The sequence below is a fragment of the Phascolarctos cinereus genome, unplaced genomic scaffold (genome assembly GCF_003287225.1).
Source record: "Phascolarctos cinereus isolate Bilbo 61053 unplaced genomic scaffold, phaCin_HiC Scaffold_7;HRSCAF=346, whole genome shotgun sequence".
NCBI lineage: Eukaryota > Metazoa > Chordata > Mammalia > Diprotodontia > Phascolarctidae > Phascolarctos > Phascolarctos cinereus.
In genome coordinates, this window is record NW_027556180.1 from 184,663,119 (window position 1) to 184,669,175 (window position 6,057).

The 6,057-nt window shown below is 39.4% G+C and overlaps 1 pseudogene; it reads right to left on the reverse strand.

Moving 5' to 3' along the window:
• Window positions 1-4,049: 4,049 nt before the first annotated feature.
• On the reverse strand, window positions 4,050-4,428 carry LOC110209224 (biogenesis of lysosome-related organelles complex 1 subunit 2 pseudogene; annotated as a pseudogene).
• Window positions 4,429-6,057: the final 1,629 nt, after the last annotated feature.

The window sequence follows — 6,057 nt, forward strand, 5'->3', positions numbered from 1 at the left end:
CAAGTGTAATATCCACTGGGCTACTCCCTCAACTTCTAGTCAAGGGTTTCATCCCTGAGGGGACGGCCACAATCATAAGTTCTATGTTAGTATCATATGTAGTACAACTAATAAAAATAGTGCTTATGAACTCCCTCATATGACCCACTTAAGAGTCATCCATGATAAGGGGTAGAGCCAAGATGGCTGAGAGAAAGCAGGGACTCACCTGAGCTCTCCCCAAAACCCCTCCAAAGATGATGGATTTGCATTAAATGCCAATTAACTGGCATTAAATAATGTCCTAAAATTCTGGAGTGGCAGAACCCACAAAAGGATGGGATGAAACAATTTTCTAGTCCAAGACAACTTGGAAGTTCATTAGGAAAGTCTGTTGCTCTGGGGTGAGAACAGAGTAAAATCCAGTGCAGGCCAGGCCGGTGCACACGGAGTCCTAGCAAACCAGGTGCAGGCCTTGGGAGTGAGTGAATCGGCAGCAGCAGTGGCTGCTTCTGGAGCTCTCAGTCCACAGAGAGTAAGGGGGTCAAACAACTGGTCAGAAGATTACAGGGGGTCTCTTTGTTGGAAACTTTGGGCTGCCCTTAACCTGGTAAAAAACTGCTGGAATTGGTCATTACTAATTTCAGAAACTCTTTTGGAAATGGTATCATTTGATAAAGGAATTGTATGAATTTCATCCCCATGCTTTTTCCCATTAACTATTTCTGACATTTTAATAGCAGCAGGTAAAACAAGATCTTCTCCTATTATGTTGGGCTTTTTAGTTTTTGTAATTAAATAAGAAATTTCATAAGATACAAGTAAATACTTTTTATTGACAATAACAAATTTCTCAAAACATTGTTTTCCTTTATTTGAAGATTTTAAAAAAGTCATTCAAAATATTCCTTTGATTTATTGTAGTATATTGCATACTTGAAATTAAGATGTTGTTTTAGTTTGACTAGACTTACATTCTCTGCAGCCAAAACTTCATTACAAATTAAGCAAGGAAGTTTTTCTACACCATCATCATTATTGGAAGTAAAACCATATTGCAAAAATATTGAACATACTTTCTTTTTCTTGTCAGTTTAGATGTAATACAACCTGGTGATAAAGACCCTGCCTTATTGTCATCACTATTTTTACTTCTTCTGTCTAAATTTAGCCATTTATCTACAACCAAAAAAATTTTTGTCTTTAAATATAAATAAATACTGCTAAATAATTTCTCAAATAAATACTAGTTTTAGTTACGAAATTACATTTGTGCTTGATTTTAAAAACTGATATTCCCACTTATGTACACATATAATGGGGATGGTGGAGAAATATTATTAAGGGGCTTTTTTATTTATTTGCTATAATTAAACACTTGTGTTTTTGTAAATAACAGCAATTTTAAAAATTATACATTCTAACACAATACAATCCAAAGATAAACTAATTTGATACTTACATGCTGAGGAATGACAGTAGGGATATATTAAGTCTTGATTGTCATTAATTAAACTATTAAGTTTCTATAAGAACAGAAAACTTTGTACATACAGTAAAAACACTGCATAACATAAAATAGTTCTCAGATCTGAGCCAAGGTCTTTCTGGCAGCATTTGTTGGTGTTGTGTGGCATGACAGCATTTACAATGCAAAGTGCTCATGTTGTTTGTTCAGAACCAAGGCTGCAGTGAAGTGATACAATGCAACATGGGCAAGCACTGCCAGAAACACCACAGATTCATTAATTTTTTGGTCATTGCATGTTCAAAAACCTTTTACTATTGCCAAATTTTTTGCAACTCCTACATTCAGTTACACAATCCTGGGGTCACAACCCACATTTTCAAAAGCACTGCATTAGCACACCAGAGCTTGAGGCTTCAGAGGAGCAGGGACCCTGATCATAGTTCCAATGCAGAAAAGAGTGATTGTGGTCATTCACACACCAGAACAGTTGCCAGAAGATCCTTAGATCATACCACCTTGGGACAAATTAAAACTTACAGGTCTCTAGAAATATCTCTGAAAACAGCTGCACAAAATCCCTGAAACATTGAAGCAGAGCCCTACTTCAACAAGCAGTTAAAAGTCAAGCAATAGGCTGTGAAAATGAGCAAAGAACAGGAAAAAAAACCATAGGAAGTTACTATGGTGACAAGGAAAACCAAAATACATACTCTGAAAAATATAACAAAGCCAAATCTCCTTACATCCAAAGCCTCTAAGAAAAATAATTGGTCTCAGGCCATAGAAGAGCTCAAAAAGGATTTTGGAAATCAAGTAAGGGAAGTAGAGGAAAAGAAATGAGAAGAAAATGACGAAAAATGAGACAACAGTTTGGTAAAGGAGGCACAAAAATATACAATAATTCACTGAAGAGAAGAACTCCTTAAAAAACAGAATTGGCCAAATGGAAAAGCAGGTAAAAAACCTCACTGAAGAAAATCATTCCTTAAAAATTAGAATTGAACAAGTGATAGTTAATGACTCTATGAAGTATCAGGAAGCAATAAAACAAAACCAAAAAATTGAAAAAATATAAGACAATGTGAAATATCTCATTGGAAAAACAACTTACCCAGAAGATAGATCCAGGAGTGATCGTTTAAAAATTATTGGATTTCCTGAAAGCCATGATCAAAAAATGAGCCTAGACATCATCTTTCAAGAAGTTATCAAGGAAAACTGCCTGCATATTCTAGAACTAGAGAGTAGAATAGAAACTGAAAGAATCCACTGATCACCTCCTGAAAGACACCTGAAAATGAAACTCCTGGAAAGATTATTGCCAAATTCCAGAGCTCTGAGGTCAAAGGGAAAATACTGTAAGTGGCCAGAAAGAAACAATTTCAGTATCATGAAGCCACAGTCAGGATAACACAAAATTTAGCAGCCTCTACATTAAAGGATTGGAGGGCTTGGAATATGATATTCCAGAGGGCAAAGAAGCTAGGATTACAACCAAGAATCACCTACCCAGCAAAACTGAGTGTAATCCTTCAGGAGGGGAAATGGGCATTCCATGAAACTGAGGTCTTTCAAGCATTCCTATTGAAAAGACCAGAGCTGAATAGGAAATTTGACTTTAAATACAAGACCAAAAAGAAACATAAAAAGGTAAATAGGAAAGGGAAATCATAAGGCACTTAATGAGGTTAAACAGTTTACATTCCTATATGGGAAGATGATACTTGTAATTCACAAGAACTTTCTCATTACCAGGGTAGTTTGAAGGAGTATATATAGACAGAGGATGCATGTGTGAGTTGAATATGATTGGATGATATATAACATTTTCATTTATTTTTTCATTCTTTTGTCTCTGTTTCTCTTGATTCTTGCTCTCTCACAGTCATTAGCTTCCACTTGCCCAATTCTAAATTTTTACCATTGTTTTCTTCTATTAGATTTTGTACTTCCTTTTCCATTTTGCCCATTTTACTTTTTAAGGAGTCCTTCTGCTTGGTGAGTTTTTGTGCCTCCTTTTCTATTTGACCAATTCTGTTTTTTAAGCAGTTGTTTTCTTCAGTGTATTTTTTTTTCCATTTGGCCAATTGCATTTTTTAGGGACTTGTTTTCTACAGTTAATTTTTGTCTTTCCTTTTCCAAGCTATTGACTCTTTCCTACATACCCCTTATTTCTTTTTCCAATTTTTTCTTCTACCTGTCTTATTTGACTTTTAAAATGCTTCTTTTTTTCATGTAGGCATTTATAATTTAAGTTGAAAAATAGGTTATGAAGGGGGTGGGGGTGCCCTAGGGGAGAGGGAAGAAGGGAGGAGACAGGGAAATGACAGCCTCTCCTCTGCGTCTGCTGCAGACAGGGTTGATCCTGATTTCTGAGCTTTGGTCCAGGGCACACAATGAAGCACACAATAAGATGTGGCTACAGGTTTAGGAAACATCAAGGGGTGGCCAAAGTTACACATCCAACCAGGGGTGAGGGCTGGGATTTTCCTTGGATCAGCAGCACCGCTTCTTTTTAAGAACTGAAGCAGAGGGATAAGTTCCACCCCACTTATTTTAGCTCTTATAAAACATTCTTGCAGTTAAAGTCTTTGTGCTAAAGAATTCTTTCATCACCTCTCTAACTTCTTGTACTTTGCTTCTAGTTTCTTTGAATATGCATCCAACTTGTAAGCTGCCTGCTCCAGAGCTGCTACTTGCTCCTCAATTAAAGTGATCTGATCCAGATGAGGCTGAAGTGCTTCATATTTCCGGTGTAAGTCCTTTAGGTTTCTACTTATGTTTGCTGCAGCAGCTTTCGTTTCTAGATACTTCAAGCTAATCAGTTTGTTCGTATTTTCCAGAAGTTTATAATCTTCACTGGTAGCTGTCATCTCCCCTGGTAGGTACATGGCCATTTTGGAGAACATGTCCTGGCATAGCCCTGTGATGTCCACCTTGGCAGGCTCCGTGGCCTCCTTGGCCATCTCCACCATGACATTGTCTAGGCCAGGGAAGGGAAGAAGGATAATGGATGGAGGGAAGGATGTGGATAGGGGAGGGGGGAAAAGGGAGGGGAGGAGAGGGTGGAGAAACAGGGGAGGGGGGAGGGAAGGGGAGAAAAAGGGAAAGGTGAAGAGTCAGAGAAGGAAGTAAGGGGCAGGGGCTAAAATATTTCCTGAGCTCTTCCAAGAAGGCTTTTTGGGCTTTAGACCAGCTCATATTCCCTTTTGAGGTTTTGGATATGAGTTTGTTGACAATGTTGTCCTCTTCTGAATTTCTGCCTTGATCTTCCCCGTCCCCATAATAAGACTCTCTGCTCATTGTACATTTCTTTTTGCTCATGGTGTTTGCTTGTTTCCTGACTTTTAAAAAACAATGACCTCTATTGCTGGAGAGCAAGGGGCAATAACCCAAGCTTTTTGTGCTGGGAGCCTGGAGCCTGGTCACTGGCTTTGTGTGCTAGGGCCTCAGGTTCTGGCAGTTGGAGGCTGTAGGGTTCTGGCTGCTTAGCTGATGTTGGGCTGGAATTAGCAACACTGCAACTACAGGGGTAGGACTGGGGAATCTGGCCCCTGGAGGATGCCTATTCACCCAGGCCTTACACTGCTTTCTTTGGCTCCTGTTCACCCAGGCCTTGTACAGGGATGTTTCAATGCTGGAGGGTGTCTCTGAGCCTGGAGCTTTATCTCTTAAAGTTGTGCTTCTCAGAGTTTTGCTGAGGCATCAGGAGACTTGGCTGCCAGATGACACTATTGCACAGGGTGCTTTTCTGAGCTGGTGCTTAAAGGTTTCCCTGCCTGTACTGAGGCACTCAGGGGTCCTGAGGTTGGTGCTTGCCTGCTCCAGCACCCTGGATCTCCCCCTGGTATGCTGAGGTGGGGCTTTCCACTGGCTTGCTGAGATGCCTCCCATTTTGTACTGCTCCCCTTCTCCCAGAGCAAGAGGGGTCTTTCCCATTAATCCCTCAAGCTTTCTGGGCTACAAGACTGTTACACCTCATCTTTCTGATGGTTCAGCTGTTCCTGGGTTTTTCCTGGGGCAATGTTTTTTGGGCTTTCGGGGGTCAATAACGGAGGGTGAGAGCAACTTACTTCTTACTCCTCCATTTTGGCCCTGGAAGTGGAACTCGGGATGGTATCTTAAAAAATAAAATTAAGGGATAAGAAATAGAATGCACTGTGAGAAAAGGAAAGGGAGAATTAGAATGGAGTAAATTATATGACATAAAAGAAGCATGAAAGAACTTTTAGAGTGGAGGGGAATATGGGGGAAGAAGGAAATGCTTGAACTTTAAGCTTATCAGAATTGGCTCAAAGAGGGAATAACATATACACTCAATTGGGTATAAAAATCTATCTTACCTTACAGGCAAGTAGAAGGGAAGAGGATTAGAGAAGGGGAGAGATTCTCATAGAAGGGAGGGTGGATTGGGGGAGGAAGTAGTCAGAAGCAAAACACCTTTGAGGAGAGACAGGGTGAAAGGAAACAACAAATAGAATAAACTGTGGGGAGGGAAATACAGTTAGCAATTGCAACTGTGAAAAAAAATTTTGAGGGAAGTTTCTCTGATAAAATCTTCATCTCTCAAATATATAGAGAAATGACTCAAATTTATGGGAATAAAA